Consider the following 17852-nt stretch of genomic DNA (forward strand, 5'->3'; position numbering starts at 1 on the left):
CACCTCCACCTTCTCAGCCAGGTAACCGACTCCTTTCACTAACGCTGATTGCAGACTCATGTTGTGTGCAGCATAAAGTCAGATCGTGACTGCTCACAGAATTATGGAAAATACCGATATCTGGCTGACAATAGTTTGTTTAGCTGCCCCAGACTTCTGTGCCCTGTGGTATCAAAAGGCATCTGCTATTACCACCAGTAACTACAGGTGTGTCATATACAATGACAGGCAGCTGCGCAAACCAGTTGATTAATATATCATGCCAACCAAAGTCACAATTACAGATTTTAACCATTACCCCTCAGTGAACTCGTTGGCTGCGGTCTAAGGGCATTCACAAACCTCTCATTATGACATAAAATGTCATTGTTTTTCAGCATTGATTTGGCAAAGTATCTGTCGAACAAACTACTATTGAAAGCACCATATGGCTTTGTTCCCTTATTAAATCGCAAGAGACTGCAATTTAATTAAATAAGAGTAATACGAATAGTTGAGATATTAAATCAATATCAAGTTATTTTAGGATGTTAAAAAAGTAACTTTTACTCTGAGTAAATTTTAGATGAACTACTTTTACTTGAAGTAAAAGTCCATCTAAGTAATTGTACTTTTACTTGGTGAAGCAGTGAGTAGTATAGGATACCCCTCTGGTGGAGGTGATGGGATAAAGAGAATGGCTTAAGATCTGGATGTGATGAGGAGTAGACTCTGAGGAGTTAAACCAGAGCACTGATGAACTGGAGGAGAATGGGGTGGAGTATGGTTGCAACAATTTCACACTAAAATGACACCTGATTGAGAGAGAGCTAATTGTGAATGAATGAGGCATGAACTTACGCCGAGCTTCATATCAACAGCATCCCCCTTCCTGTGTGTGTAGCCTTGTGTGTAGTGTTGATAGCTAGGGTGCTCTGTCTATTTCTACTGAGAATAAGGAATGCAAACCACAATGAGACAGTGATAAAACACAAGGCCACATTTTCAAAGGAAAGAGAAATAGATGAGCAGGGAAGTAAAATGAAAAGAGATCGATGCTTTATCAGTGTTCCCAGACCCTAAAATCCCTTTTGGCTCGACATCAACATAATTGCAGTTGCTGCTGTTTTTTTCCAAGCGCTGTATCAATTGATTTTACAGATGATTAATTAATATTTCCTTTTTGTAATTGCAGACTCATTCCCACACACCGTCTATGGTTATCTTTACACTCACTGCACTTCTAGTCCTAGTCACTCCTATTGTACTGGGGTAGCAGTAGAAACTTCAGAGGTGGATATCAAAAAAATATAAATTAATTGAAAGGAACTCGGGATCTGTGTACACTAGGTGTATGTGGAAAATATATCATTTTGTAATGTGGGTGAATAAATAAACCTTTATGTATGCGCAGCCATATGAAGCAGTTATCCTTGAATAAAATACGTTGTCAATTATTAGGTGTGATTAACCTCTTGGAAACAGACACCTATTTCCAGGAAAATGCTCCATTTATTTTGCTGTTAAAGAGTAGATGGAGATGCAATGAGGGAAAATTATATTTTCATCCTTGCCAGGTATAAAATCTACATTTGAATAGCAATATCACCATCAAAACCATCATCCAACTGCTTATAATGCAACTGAATATCTTCTAATACCCCTGGAATACAACTGTAATTATGATGGAAAATAAACTAAAATACAAGTTATATGACATATTATATGTTCACATTTATTGGGAGTTTCTTAAACACTTTAACTAACATAACTGAACCACCATTAAAGATACATAAGATGTCATCTATGCATCTGTACCATTTAACAATCCTAGAAAAATAAAAATCATCTTTAAAACTAAAATAGTTGGCAACTATCTTTAGATTTTTATTTGCAGGTTTCAGGCACAAGTCTTGAATCCAGTTATGAACCCACATACGTCTAGGATTGTTAAATGGTACAGATACATAGATGACATCTTCTGTATCTTTAATGTTAGTTCAGACGAACTTAAAGAATTTGTCTCTTCAACAGTAATCTTTCAATTTACATCTAACTTCAGTAAGGAAAGTGAGTTTCCTAGATATGTAGGTTTTAAACTACAGTGGCTCTATCATTACAACTCTATCGGAAAGACATTGACAAAAAGGCTTTGACTTGCAACAAGTTATAATCCTACTCCGCTGAAAAAGGGTCTGCCTAATAGTCAGTCCTTGCGACTGAGAAGGATCTGCCATTCCACGGAGGACAATATTGAAAAGGCGGTAGACATTGTGACATCCCCATCTTTTTCAGCTGCTGGGATGTCCGTCTCTTTGTGTTCTATGTTGCAGATGCTAGTAGGCGTGGTTAAGATCAGCAGTTATTGGAGCCACCTGGGCCCGGTGTTCTCCAGTATAAGAGTGCGTCTCATGTTCTGCACTGTGGGCTAGAGAGGAGGGAAATCCTGTTCCCTATGCTCCACGCTCCTGGTTATTGTTTCTTTCACCATACAACACTCCACTCAATATTCCCTCAAGCATGCATACCTGCTGACATGACTGACCTACTGATTATCACACTTCATATGATTATTTGAACATTAAGTTGTTTCTGTTTGTGTAAAAATAAAAGTAATGGTACCTTTTCTGCAGTTTTGTGTCATCGTACTATTCTTTTTTGTCGCGGTTTTGAGCCAGCCGTGACAACATGAAAAACAGATTTGCTCAGCGGGGGTACCCTTTACTTTGGATTGATGAACCATATGAATTGGCTCTTAAGAAAACGCGTTCTAGTTTACTCAAGAGTGTGAAAAAACATAAATTCTCTGTAACATGTATTACGCAACACTTGGTCCACTCCTTTGCTATTCGATCGTTTTTTAAAAAACCCTTTCATATCTTAAAGTCAGACCCTGAACTTTCATTTACCTTCTGAGATCCACCTCTTTTTGTTACTAAAAGGGGGAAAAAATATAAGGGATTACTTGGTCCGCACCAATTCTGAGTGAAAAACTAAGCCTACTCAGGACATATAGACCCCTATTACACCCTCTTCCAAAGGGCAATTATCAATGTGGCGATTGTACACTATGTAATAATACTACCAAAATGCACCATTTTACCCACCCCCACACAGGCAAAACCTTTCCCATTAACAGCGTCATTACTTGCACATCCATACACATGATGTATATGATAAGTTGCCTGTTTTGATATACATTCAGTATACAGAAATCTACATTCATATCATGGAAATATGAATGAATGTTTTGTAATGGCTGCCTTATCTTATGAGCAAGTAGGTGATTGGAGTAGACAAATAAGCCACCTCCTACAAAAGATGGCTTCTCACTATGTAACACCATTTGCCTGATGAAGGTCTAGTACCGAAACATTGTCAATATATATTTTTTGCAAGTTAGACAGTGTACAGGAGTTTCTTTGCTACCTTTGACTCTCCAGTCCCCCTCCAACAGACCTGTCTCTCGTTATAGGGGTGCAAAGTTATTTACTAGTCTGAGATACTGAAACTATTAATTATTATTAAACCTAAGTGTACTTTTGAACCAGCTTCCTTCTTTCTTCCTCATGCTTCTTATAACATGCTCTGCAGTTTCTCCTTGCCCACAGAGTTATGTTTGCCAATTTGAATTATGTGCTGTTTAGTCCAGTGTGTACAAGTCTAAGGATTTATATGATTGTTTGGTCTCTCCTGTTCCATCCTGCACATCTCTCCAACTATCCTTTGCACTCTGTAGAACCTTTCCTCTCTTACTCCAATTACTTTTGCCACCTTTCCTTCATTCTGTTTATGTAGCCCGGGCTAAATTACATTTGCCAGTAAAATATACATGGTTTATTAAATGAAAGATGCATTTCATCTTTCATTTAATAAATGCATAATTACTATAAAATACATGAGTCATTAAAAAGTAAATAATTTGAAAAAAAGAGAAATCATTAAGAATGTCTTCTAAAAAGTCTGCACGTTTTTATTAAGAGGTTAATATGTTTAAATAAGGTTTAAGAATGTTAAAGTTGAATGTTGCAGTTCATTTGAGTGTGTATAGTTTGTATGATGTGTACAGGAGACAGCACATGTGAGAAGTATGACAACCTAAGTGATGACCAGTTGATATGTCAATCATTGTTTTTCTGTACCCTGATTGGAAAGTATACCATTGACAACCAATCCAAGTTCATTCCCAAGTAAAGGGGTGGGACTTAACGCTAGCAGACTCAGATCCAGACATTGGAGAACGATAGACGTGTTCACGCAGCGGATGTAAACGGTAGACATCGTAGGAGAGCAATTTGTTGCTAACTTGTGGTTGACGACCAGTTATCCTGAGTGTTGGACTTTTGTGATCTACGAAAGGAGGACACTGTGGTTGAAAAAAGGGGAAAGTTCCTGTGGACCACGACGGAGGACTGTTTTCCCCTTCCGGTGTGATATGATAGACTGCTGTCTTTTCCTGAGCTGCGTTTCTTCGTTTGCGAGTTTCTGCTGTGTGCTGCCAGAGACCATCGTCCCATTCCCTCACAATCTCCTTGCCCTGCTCATACTCAGAGGTCGTGAGTACTAACAACTTTACAACTTTAGATGTGCACGTTTTTGTTTTTTCTGCTTGTGAAACAAGTGAACCAGCCATTGCATGTTTTGGGCCTCAACGCACCCGAGCTACGATCCAAGCCTGCAACGAGATTTTGTTTAATTTCAGTTACAAAGACGTGTGTGTGTGTGTGTGTGTGTGTGTGTGTGTGTGTGTGTGTGTGTGTGTGTGTGTGTGTGTGTGGGCCCCCAGCACAGTGGTGGTGTTTACTGAGGTAATGCACTGGTTATATAGAGTCCAATGAAACAAGAGATATAAGGGTTTACAAGAGACTTACTAACAAGGGTTTTGTGTTTATTTTCTGAGTATGTTATATTGGTATTTTGATTTGGCTATATTTTGTAAAGGTATCATTTTAAGTTATTTTTAGTTAAAAGGGAATTTATGTCTTTGTGTTACTGCCGAATTAATTAAATAATTGTACTTTTTTCTGCTAAAGCATATTGGTGGTATATTTATTTGGGTTTTCAGAATGAATGCTTTTGCTTACACTGATTAACCAGATACATGTAATTTGGTTTACAGTGTACAGCAAGGAGGAGTATAAATATTACCTTTGTGTTTATCTGATTGGAGGCACCGCCAGTTAAATTTTTCCTTTTGTGAGTAAGTGGGAGAAGGTTTCCATCATTTTCTTTTGCTAGTAATAGTACAGGTTACAGCGCCAAATTATAAAAATTGTACCCAGGGCCCCACCCATAGTGACCTTATACAAAGAAGTTAGTTAACATTATACAGTCACATGGGACGGGTGTTACATTTCGTTACTTGATTTATGGAGGTGTCACCTCTGACCAGTGGTGGCTTACCTGATTTGTATTTGTATAGCTCCCAGCATTATCATTTACATTTGAAAGCTTCCCCTAGAACTAAGGGATGGGGGGGTCATGGGGGCAACACTGACCAACAAAATCCATGTCAATTCCCGGCAGTTCCTGACAGTTTTAGGTGCTGGCCAGAAATTACAGCGTGCACCCGTTAACCTGAAATTCCACATCGATTTTACGTGCCATAAATGCCGAAAATCACACTTGTCATGCAGAGCATGCTTTGACATTCCTTGAAACAAGTATCACACACATTACATACCTGTTAAGAGCTATCTTTCTTGATTTACCAAGTACTCTCCTAATGACAAAATGGAGGAACAACATTAAACCATGGAACATTTAATCCATAACAATGAAAAATTAGGTCTGGCCTTTTTTTGCATAAAAACACATTAAATCCAACAAAACAATGTGACCATACATCTGTAGGTGTCACACTAGGATGAGTGGAGGGTGTGGTAGCGACTGCCCTAGTTATATATGCTATAAATGATGTTTACTCTCCACTCCACCTCTGGGCATAACTCACGGGAACAATGAAAATAAGGGCATAAAACTGGAATTTCCATTAACACTGACTTTTTTTTACAGTGCATTCGAGCGGACCTGTGATCACCCGTGGGTGATGTTATCATCCAGGCCTTTGTATTAACTACTGAACACTGATGTGTGTCACTTTATAGCCAATAAGAAGTGAGACTCCTTCATGTGTACTGAGGTGCACCTCATCCTCTCTGCCTTGTGTTTATCTCTTCCTACGCATTCATCCTCTTTCGCTTTCTCGCTGGACATTGAAAAAAGATCCTCAGTCACAGACAGCCCATCTCTTCTCCCACACATACACCCCTTCCTCACAGCCCACGCAGATGCAGAACATGACTTCCTTTCAAGTCTTTTTTTAAATCTCCAGAGTGCATAAATTTGAATACCTGTCTCATTATTCCACGTTCAAAGTGCACATTCAAAGTCATATGCTTGCCACTCAAAGCGGAACTTGATAAACTGGTGCTTTACTGAGAACAAAAACAGTTATCTGAAGTATGTAGGCACACATTGTGGAAGAAAGAAAAAGATGAACAAACAAATCCATAAGCACAGGGTAGAATGCTGGAGTTGACATTAATCTTTTTTTCCCCACAATAAACAAGGGGAATCTGCAACTAACTGCCTTTCACTTGATCCAAACGAAAGTCAACTTGTATGAAGAATAATTTTGCTTCCAGTGTTATTTCTTGATAGCAACTGAGTACCGTTTTCTTCTTTATTGTTGCGAGGCTTCAGTTCTTGTTTCTACAACACAAACTCAGCAGTATTGGAAATAAATTGAATTACCTCACCACATCTTCTTTAAGAGATAAGCGATTCAATTACTTATTAAGGTAGAGTGTTATTTGCAGAGTAGGCTACAATCGGCTACCAATGTTAGTCTTCTTTGGATCTTTCTCATTCCTATCATTTGCTCACTATGTCGAGGCGTGAGAACCAGAGGGGCGTAAGTGATGATCCAGGGTTATTAATTAAACACTGAAAGACCTAACACTGAACACCCTAAACTATTTAGGGCCACAAGGTACGGAGATCCGGAACAGCCATTGAAAGAAAACAAAAATGATCATTGATACGTGGAGCTAGAGTTTTTCATATCTTAACACACAAATCTGTGTAGCTTGCAATGCTGGAGTGTACTGTTGTGACCATGGTGGTAGTGTAACTCTGTTCATGGTAAAGACAGCATTTATACAAGACATACTCTTTGAATGTTTCAGGTGACAGAAATTTATATACTAATACCATTTCTGGTCCCTTGCAATAAATCGATGAAAGACAGTCCCAGGAGGTGTGGTACTTCTCCATTATACAACTATGCAGATTTAGACCCACTAAATATAACAAAAAGATGTAAAATTGGCTTACAGGGTTTTTTTAATCAAAATGTGACGGAGTGTATAACTCTCTCAGTTAACATGCTAGACACACATGTAAGCACATCCCTTGGAGGATGAACAAGAGTGAGATACAGCTATATTACTCACAGCTGTTAAGAGGGCAGAATAACCTTCACAACCTCCATGATTCACTGCTTATTAATCAAAACCCCTGATTCAAAGGGAATCCCTTCTAGTCCGACAGCAACAATGGATAACCTTTTTCTGTGGAATTGTGTCCGTCTGTCTGTTCATGTGTGGGCAAAGTAAATATAAATTACTCTTTACTGTTGAACACTGTAGTGTACTTACTATGTATTATGTTCTGTGACTAACAGTGTTGATCAGTGTCCCCCATTCTGATACTCGGTTTGAACTTCAGCAAGTTGTCTTGACCACTACATGCCTTAATGCATTGAGTTGCTGCCATGTGATTGGCTGATTAGCTATTTGTGTTAACAAGCAATTGAACAGGTGTACCTAATAAAGTGGCCGGTAAGTGTATATGGTAAGCTCTGTGTGTGTGGCATGACGGGACTACGAACTTTGCGTTATACAACCTTGTGTTGTAGAATGAATAAATTACCTTGTACATGCAGATGATTCTTTTCTCCATTCTCCACCACAGGCCTTTAGGCATACAAGTCAACACCAGTGCACACTCACTGTAGGGAGGATTTTGTAGTCCAACTTCTTCCCATTAACTGGTTTACTACAGCCCCTAATATATAGTGAACCCTCCACATGAATTTGTTATAGCCTCTGTGTGTGTTTGTGTTTCGATTTGCCATTCCCCACCTGTCCACCAGGTGCCCATAGTGCAATCCCTGCACACCTGTGGCTCATTACCTCGTCAGTCATTCTGACCTGCTGCCTGCTTCACCAGCTGCACCTCATTAATTATTAGTCACGGTGTGCAGTCAGTATTCTCCCCAAGTCTTTGGGAGATTGTCCAAGCTGCCATAGTGTTCTTACTGCTTTCCGAATTTCCAGTCTGCCTTAAGGATAAACACAGAGTGCGACAAGGCAAAGTCAGGGCCAATCAATCATGCTGCAAAACAAACTGCATATTATTTGAGTGCTATTTCAACAGTAATGTTAAGATGCAAATCATTTTTATCAACAGTAAATATGTAATAGATTCAAGTGGCAAGCGTGATAATTACCATGCCATTATTTTGCACCACTTCCAGGTCACACTGTTTCTACCCTGAGGCCTGGTTGTCTTCTGAATACCTTATTTATTATTGTCCCTTAAATTATGCTGGGATCAGCCCAGACAATATTTTTGGCTGTCGAGATGGTCACTGTGTGATATGCAATCATAAAGTCAAACTGTTTCCATTATTTATCAAGGTGCTTATTTTGTACAGGGTAAAATAATAAACCCAACAGCCCAAATGTGCTTTTCCAGGCTCAACTACAAGGTGCAAGGTACAACTAAGATTTATTTGTTACAATACAACAGGTTGTAGAGTGAAACTGAGTTTGTACTACACTTCTGCTATGTAGCTGAGAATATATATTAATATAAAAGCTAAGAACTGATCCAACCTTTTCTCTCCCAATAACCTGACTCAGGGCAGACACACTCAAAATTTACTGTACTTCTAACCTGGAAAAATGTTTTATGTTAAGGTAGCAAGAGGCCAAATATTACTGTGATACTAAAAACAGAGTTAGCATCCTATGATGATATTTAAAAAAGAACAATTGATCTGGCATACCTGTGCATCTCCACTCTCACAACAGGAGCAACAAAGACAAAGGTTCCAAGGTTCTCCGGGGGGGCGTTACAAATAAGTGTGCTTACCAGACCTCTGTGGCCCACTGCTCATCTCTGCTTGAGGCTGGACGCTGCATTAGCCATTACTATTGTAACACACCTGAATCTCAGACTGAACTGCCAGCAGCGGTCAAGTTGCATTGCTGGTAGTGTAGGGTGCACCAATTTTGTTTTAAACTGTCCATTGTGAGTCCAACAATGTTAAAGGAGTTCACGAATAAGGGTCTTACCTCTGATCAAGTAGCATGAATCACTTATGTTAGCTTATACTTATTCAGCCTCCGCACAACAATCAGTCAAGGACTCTTGCAATAGTTACCTCTAAGGCAGCGATTCCCAAAGTGTGGTGCGTGCAACCCTGGAGGTGTATGACAAGAAAAATGTAATGGTGGTGTAGTAGTGTAATAACTACAACAATTATTTTTTGGTGGAATGTTTCATGGAAGAAAAACCTGAATTGAAAACTTTTCTTTGTAAATTTAATTTAAAATTAAAAACACTAATAGTTGGCTCACAGGAAATGGCTACTTGCACACCTCTTTCCCTCTCCTTCTCTCTCAGACTGAGTCCTCTGCGCTGTACTTACAAATCCTCATGGATCCTTTTTTTAGTCCATGTTATGTTTTCGAGGCTATAACAGGGTGCGATTTGTAAAAAAAACAAAACTTTTTTTTTTGTCATGAAAATACCCCTCCACCTTCCCTCCACAGGGTTCGGCACGCAGGTGAACTGTGGATTGATTGCAAAGTTTAACCATCACAGTATGAGAGAAAGTTTTACTGACTGTAAAGCCGTTACCTTCAAGTGTCATTAACTGAAACCCCGTAGCTGTGACTTCGGGCATGTTCACTGGTGTAATACGGACACTGGGCTGCTTGTCATCATAGAAACAGATCTTCAGATTTTGATGTTTATTGCATGTTCAGAAATATTCGCTGCCTTCTCTTCCACACACAGGACAGAGCAAAGTGTTGATAGGCTATTATTCACGACGTGTAACCAATCAGATGTGGACCGGACATTGAGCAAATAAGTAAATAAATAAATAAAAATTATGTGTATATGTATATATACCTAGAGAGAGGGGGGGTTGGGGGTCCAGCAACCCAGTCACGTTGCCTAAAAAGTTTGGGAACCGCTGCACTAAGGAATAAGCAAAAGTGAAACGTAAACAGCAAAAGCTTATTAGGTCTTTTGGTTTAAGCCTCAATTTTCACCTTTTGCTTTACCTCTTAACGATGATCTAAGCGTTCAGACTTTTAAGAAACGGCCAATGTGACCCAAATTGGATTTTTTTTTTTGCCCATATGTGACTCAGATCTGATCTTTTTATGACAGTGTGAACAGACCAAGTCACATGGAATGTGATCTTTTCCAGTTCGGTATTGGGCCACTTCCATATGTGGTCCAAATCCGATACAGATTGGATCTTTTTAAATGTGACCTCAGTCTGGACACTCAGGTCGGAATTGATGCGACTTTGACGTCACTCTAGAGCAGCTGTTGCCACGGTTCTGCTGTAGACGGAGCCACGGTGAACGAAAAAGCTCCACAAAAAGCCATAATTAAACATATGGCTCTCTTTCTTCTCTACCTCGCTATCATCTGCCCACAAATTCCCTTCCTTACACCTGAAATCCACTGGACCACGAGCTCTTTTCTAAGTTATGTGCATGCTATTTGTCCGAGCGCACACAGTGGAGAGAGTGTAAGTGACTTGTGGGGCAGTTGTGCTGTACAGCGCCAGAAACTGTAATGACAAGAACAGAAAGTTGTGAACATTTGTCATAATTCTGGAGAAATGTAACCTGTGAGAGGATAATGAAAAACTGGAGTCTCCCATGAAAAGTAGGAGCTAACCAGAGCTAACCTCTGTGGCTCTGTTTACTTCAGCACGACAGCGTGCGGCATGTGACGTCATGTTATTCTTCTGCGCATGCGGGTCACTTTCAGGCAGCGGACAGTTCACACTGGAGTCTGATGTGGGCCACATTTAAACAATAATGTGAATTGTCAAACAAAAAAATCTGATCTGGGAAAAAAAATTGGAACTGAGCATTAAGGCCTGCGGTGTGAACTAAATGTCCATGATGAGACACATTTGACAGAGGTTTGATACAAGTATCTTCATTAAATGGCAAAGCAGTCCTAGAAACTCAGTAAGTTTATTTAAAAAAAAACTCAAGCACACTAAATTTCCTTTGAGCTTGTTTCAGGCTTTTTTTAAATACATAATTAAGGAGTGAAAGTTGATTGAGCTTCAGTTGATTGTTTTCCAGTCATCCCCTGCACCGCATTCACACAAATTTACACTTGGCAGATGTCCAATACCACCGCAGTCTGCTACACTCTGCCTTTTTGTTGATTTTCTTCCCCAGACCATATTTTCTCCAGCTGGTGCAAAGATTCAAACTGGCAACTTTCCGCTTGTGTGCTCACTTTTCTAACCTCAAGACCACCTGTGCCACCTGTACAATATGCTTCCTGTTAAATTGTGTGGTAAAGGTGGATCTCTGATGGAAAAAGTGCAGGGATAAGGTCTTCGGTTGGAAGCACTCAGCATCATTAATTATAAATGGGGGAATGATCAGACCATTGGTTCCAATTTGTCTTCCTGTTTTTGAGGTAATGAGCCTATTTCTTTATGTTGCTCAATTCACTAGACAACACACATACACGCATACATGCACATACACTATAGGCATTAACACAAATTCACACTAGTCATACACTTGTACATAGTAATACAAGTATACTTGTATACATGCACACACACACACTTCATCATGTACACCATATATACATACACACACACACACACACACACACACACACACACACCATTAAGTTAATTAACTAATACATCTTTTCAGGGCCTGGCTATATCTATCACAGTGGATAAAGTTACTCACAGGAGACAACAGACAATGGCCTGCAACAACAAAGAGTTTTCAACAAACTTATCTTGTTTCTAAGAGGAGCAGAAAAGGAGGAGACAGAGGGAAAGCGAGCGAAAATGAGGGGGTGGAAAGGGACAGAATCAGAAAGATAATACACACAGAGAGTAGACTATTATGTCTCTACTGGCAGTTTCACAGTGCAGTCCTGTGCCTACATCACAACTGGTTCATTGTAGTACACCGAGATAGCTCGACACAATGCGAGGTACAGATGGTACATGTGTATGAATGTGGCTTGTATGAATGAAAGAGAGAGAGAGTCAGCTTGTGTACAGGAAAAAGAGCCAGCCAAGTACAATTAATGACTTCGGAGAAATCAAATATGGACAGTGGTTAGGAAGGGAGGAAGTCAAAAGGACAGAAGGAAGGAAAGCAGAAGATGCCTTTAAGCAATTTTTTTACTGCAAGTTCAACTTTGGTGAACTTTGATCTGGTGATTTGCACAATTGACCAGTAAGCCATCTTGACAGTGCTGACCTTTTTCAAGAAACAGAGAGCCTTACTGTCCACAATGGAGGAAGCTATGGTTGCTTATTAGCTGTGAATCACCATCCACCGTTATTTAACCTCCTCTGTCAGACATACACATGTTCACATTCCTCTTTTGTGGATAAGGAATGGTTTGCAGATGTGTCTTAAATGTGTGAAGTGTGTCCCATTGGTGAGCTCATTAGCTTGGAGCTTTTCCCCCTCTTCGATAAAGCTACAAACTGGACATCATTTAATTAAATTAAATCTCGAACATAATGCCCAGCGGGAATAAACGCTACAGCACAGAGAGAGACGAAAAAATCTCGAGAGACTGTTAGCAGTTAGCTCGACAGCTACAGTAGTTTACAAATTAGCCCTGCAAGTTGTCACTGCGTTTCCAAGCTTATAGAATTAAATATTTCCCACAAAGACAAGCTGATGGATTTTGCCAAGCTTTAGGTGATATAACACATCACATCCTTCAGCAGCCATACTGGAAGCATTAGACTATATTTGTTGAACCATCCTTTTTTGTCCAGGCCTTTTGAGCTAACACATAATTTAGAGTATACATTTGTAAGTCAGATTTTATGCACAGCTCCTCTTTCTCCTCCTGTTTACGGTTGATTTAAGTGGTCAGGGGGCAGACACTGTCACTATGTGGTTTTGGGTTTGTCACTGCTTAAATGGAAGCGTAGAAAAGCGTGTAGGACTGCAACCTTGCCTCCTGGTTTCAGCTTTGGATTGTCATGGATTTGGTCCACTAATAAACTCAGATGTCTAGATATGAGAGCTGCGCCATCCAAAATGGGATGAATGCCAAGAATACAAACAAGAATGTATCTCTTCTCTTCATGTAACGAAACATTAAAATGTTAACTATTTTGACCTTAATAGGGCAACGTATCCTGGGAAATACAACTCTGAAATAAACAATATTAAAAATATTTTTTTGGAATGTTTTACTTGGTTGCAAATAACCATCATTTTCCACTACACTGGTTAAGGGTTAAGCACACCCTTCGACCTTGTCCTGGCATATGGCAATAAAACTGAACATTCAATAGTCTTTCTGGTAGTTCCGTACTGTAACTGATTCTATGAGTATAGGTGCAGCCCTCTAAGGCTATCGCTATTGGGTTTACCCCTCCGCGTGCCTGCGCGGCACTGAGAAAAGTTGTCTACGCCCACCGACAGCGTGGGCCTCTCCTACGTCCACACCTTGTGTATATATACAATGGTGAGACCCAGCCTTCGGCTCCCAAAATCCCTTTTCTTCAGCACTGAGAACCAAGGTCCAGTGAGGCCTTCAACTTAGAGGGCTGCGCCTATACTCATAGAATCTGGAGTTACAGTACGTAACTACTGTTCTATTTCGTATAGGCTTCGCCCTCTAAGGCTATCGCTATTGGGTTAGAGGCGAAGCAGGATGAGTCAACGCCTCACTGGCCCATACGGTACCACCAAGCACAAAACCCACCTGCCCAGAGCCATAAATGAGCCACCTAGTCACCCGTTGTCCGCGGCATTGGTGTCGGCGTGTGCACAAGCACCGATGGTGAGACATGGGAGGCAGGGGACCGACCCATGTGTAACATGGGGAACTGGATGGGTGGCCCAGCAGCTGTACGGAAGCAGGCGGGGTCACAACAGCGACTGCATCAGCTCTGCACAGAGCAGGGCCAGCGCGAGCAAGAGTGCTATCCTGTCTGCATGAAGTGTAATGAACGCTTCAAGGGCTCATTTGACACAGCCTGCCTTCTGTGAACCAAGGGGAACCCCTGGATGCACGAGCTCGCAGCCGAGCACTCTCCAGCAGCTCACAGTGTGGGAAATGTGTGCTTGGTGTGGCTGGTTCGACTGAGACTGGCACAGACAGCATTTGTTCAACAACTTCCACAAAAGGAGCAACAAGATTTCACACAGCTTCCTTTCAACTCATAGCTTACCAGTGCTCCATTCTGCCTGACGAGATCGGCCAGCAGCAATGAAACCAGTTGCTAGAGGTCATTAGCCGCAGCTAATGTGGTGCAACGTGGACACATGGGGTCTCCCTGGTCGGTTGATCCAGGGACAGACCACATGTCAGCTACACGTTAGCTACCTGTTAGCTCAACGTTAGCCTGACGGTAACATCCTTGTGGCTTAACAATCGCTTGCCTCGACGCGGCAACATAGCAACGCCAAGGCCGGCATCACCGAAGGCTGGAATGGGGGAAGCGGGAAACCACCGGGGGATTCCTGCTCGTCCGATAGCAACACGTTGAGGGCTTCGTCAAGAGAGTGGGTGGACCGCTACGCAACCTCATCCAAGTGATAACATGTTCGTGATTCAGATGTTAAAATCAAACATTTATTGAATATTTGTTATATTGATGAAAATTATCACAATAATTATCATTATTATTATTTTATTACCCAGCAAGTAACCACACTAGCACTTTAGTACTTGCACTTTCATCCATGGCACATGTTTTTAACAACATCCTTTTTCTTCTTTGTTGTTTTCCCCTTGTGAAGTACTACACCATGTCAATGCTTCTCAGGCTCTTGTTGATGTATTGTAAAGTGTTTTGTGATGTGTTTATTTTTATATTTTTTTTATGAAACAACAGTGCAATGTCCATCCATCCATAGTCAACCGCTTATCCTGTGTACAGGGTCGAGGGGGGGCTGGAGCCAATCCCAGCTGACATTGGGCGAAAGGCAGGGTACACCCTGGACAGGTCGCCGTCCATTAGGGTACTCCAGTAGGGTACTCTATTGGCTGTTCCAGATGGCCGAGAAAGCGAGCGTGTGGTTCATTTTTATGTGAGGCTGTCTCTTCAGACAGCCAGATTTTATTATTATTTTGCTCTGTATATCTGTTTATGAATGTATATGGGACAGTGTTGATGTGACAGAGATATAAGAATTATGTTGATGGGACATTCTGTCCCTTACTATCAGAAGATTTTAATGTGTAACACCCAATTCTAGTGATTTTTGTTCTTATTTTTCTTAAATGACTATATGGAGAGATTTAGCACCGGGGTTCCCATCATACCAATGCCCCTAATGACAGCAGGTAGCTGTTGCCGTGGAGAGAGTGTGGAGTTAGCTTGAGTTTTGTTGGCCCATCTTCATCCTTTTTTTTTTCTTTTTCTGTATCACCATGGAAAGTTATGCTGGATTAGCTATTAGCAGTTTGCTTTTATCTATGGATAGACAGCCACTGGATCATTGTTGATATTCAAAGACTAGACAATCAAGTTACAAGGAGCATCTTGTCCCTTTTGTAAGCAGAATTATGAATGTTGGACAACAAAGATACCACTACTGACATCTGTGTGTTTCAATGTATGTCCACAACCTACAATCATTGTTCCCACACTCTTATTGGCAGCCTTCTCAAGACTTTAGCACTGGATGTGAAAGTGAAAGGTAATGTATCTATTTCTGGCAGTGTACAGTGCTGTGCTTAGCACCAAGGACACCAATGGGAACGTGTCTTTATGCTTCTGTCACGACTCATCAGTTTTAAATAGACTCATAATCAACAAGCACACAGGCAGAGAACTGCCTGTGATGGTTTCATGTGATGGGTTTTTTGTTGTTTGAGCAGGACAGTATTGACACTAAAACTAACAGTAAAACAGTACTTGTAAAGGGTTTTTTAGACCAAGTTGCTTTAAACTAAGATAGTAAAAGGGTAGATCAACTTTCATTTAGTATAACGGGAAACACTTGACTACATTGATGCTACCAGTGGTGCCAGGTCAGGTAAATTTAAAACCTTTTCAGAAAAGTAAGAGTGGTTGAGGACTAGTCAAATGCTTTGTCCTCCTCCTACATGAAGGAAAGAACATAGCAGTTGTTTGTGTGCTAACAGAGTGGAAGGTAAACATTGCTCTAAGCAGAGACATGGACATTACCATGGTCTATGATAAGACTAGTGTCCTGGTCATAAGTCTCATCTTGGTTTTGATTTATGTAATGTAGAGATTGCTGGGTATGCATTTTTGCATATTTACATGATTCAATTAATATCCAGGTTTCAGTCAGTCTGTCAGTGCAGGCATCTCTTTGACTCCTTGCCATCCAGCCACTCGCTGTTATTTCTGGACAAAATGAGCTGCCTCAGTGGTTGAAAATAAACCCATTTGGGTTTCTGGCTCCTAGGACTCTACTGCATTTACCACTCTGCTGAGTTTGGTTCCCCTTTTTACCACCAGTAATGGAAGACTGAAATGGACCATTTATCCTCAGTATTATGTATCATATTCTGTTTTACTGATAGAAATAGTTTGACATTTAGATTGATACCACTTTCTTGTCTGTACGCTAAATATGAAGCCAGCAGACAATTAGCTTCAAGGGCACGGGAAGGGGGGTGCGGAGGGTGCTGCAGCACCCCCTATTGACAAGGACGAACACAAATGAGCAGACTACATAATGGGCACTATTGTTACTATATGACAACATAAAATACAGCAGGTTAGTGCTGAATGTAGAGGATGCTCTTAATAATACAGCCTAATAATTTGAGTTACATGCTGGCTAGTGACTTCCTGGAGTCGTGTCATCATTCTGTCAGTTTGGCTTAGCAGAAGATGGCTCTTAATACTACAATACCCATGAGCCTCTGCCACCAATGATTTGAAGAAGCCACTCAGAGGCATGAATCGGAACTGTGACAAACTCATAAAGCTTCTGTTTGAGATTGCAATAATGAACATGGCGCCATACTTGATAAAAAGTTTCCAAAGTTTAGAGGGTTTGATCTTTTGCCTCTGCCCACCGATAGCAGCCCATGTAACAGAATTCTAAGCTCAGTGATTGGATGTTTCTTACTATAATGCATGTAGACAGCATTCTTTTAATCAAAGAACCAGATATTTTCTTACAGTTTTTCATCTTTTCTAAGCCCCACCCCCATGCAATATTACTCCATGCACTTTACATTGATTGTCATGTTTAACGGAACTTGCACAAGATCTGCACAGCAATCTCATGGCTGACAGCGAGTCTTTTCATTGGATTTTATGTGTTGGTTTAACATGTCTCGGTCTTTTTTTCAGTGACTTGCCCTATTAGAGTGCAATGATTCAACTGTAAGATAAGGCAAGACAAGGGTCAAATTCTTTAAGCCTGTGCAATCTTTTAAAAATGATTCTGCAAAGCTGAAACTGTAAAATGTTGCAGCAAAAGCCTGGTGACCTTTATTTCTGCCTCTATTTCAAACTTCTACTCTGCCTCAGGATTTAAAGTTGATTTAATGGACAGAAAGAACGACTGCAAACAGATATTACAAGTAGAGCGAGTAAG

Source organism: Micropterus salmoides, unplaced genomic scaffold (assembly GCF_014851395.1).
Source record: "Micropterus salmoides isolate LMB-PRFRI ecotype aquatic unplaced genomic scaffold, ASM1485139v1 Ms_hic_scaffold_5, whole genome shotgun sequence".
Lineage (NCBI taxonomy): Eukaryota > Metazoa > Chordata > Actinopteri > Centrarchiformes > Centrarchidae > Micropterus > Micropterus salmoides.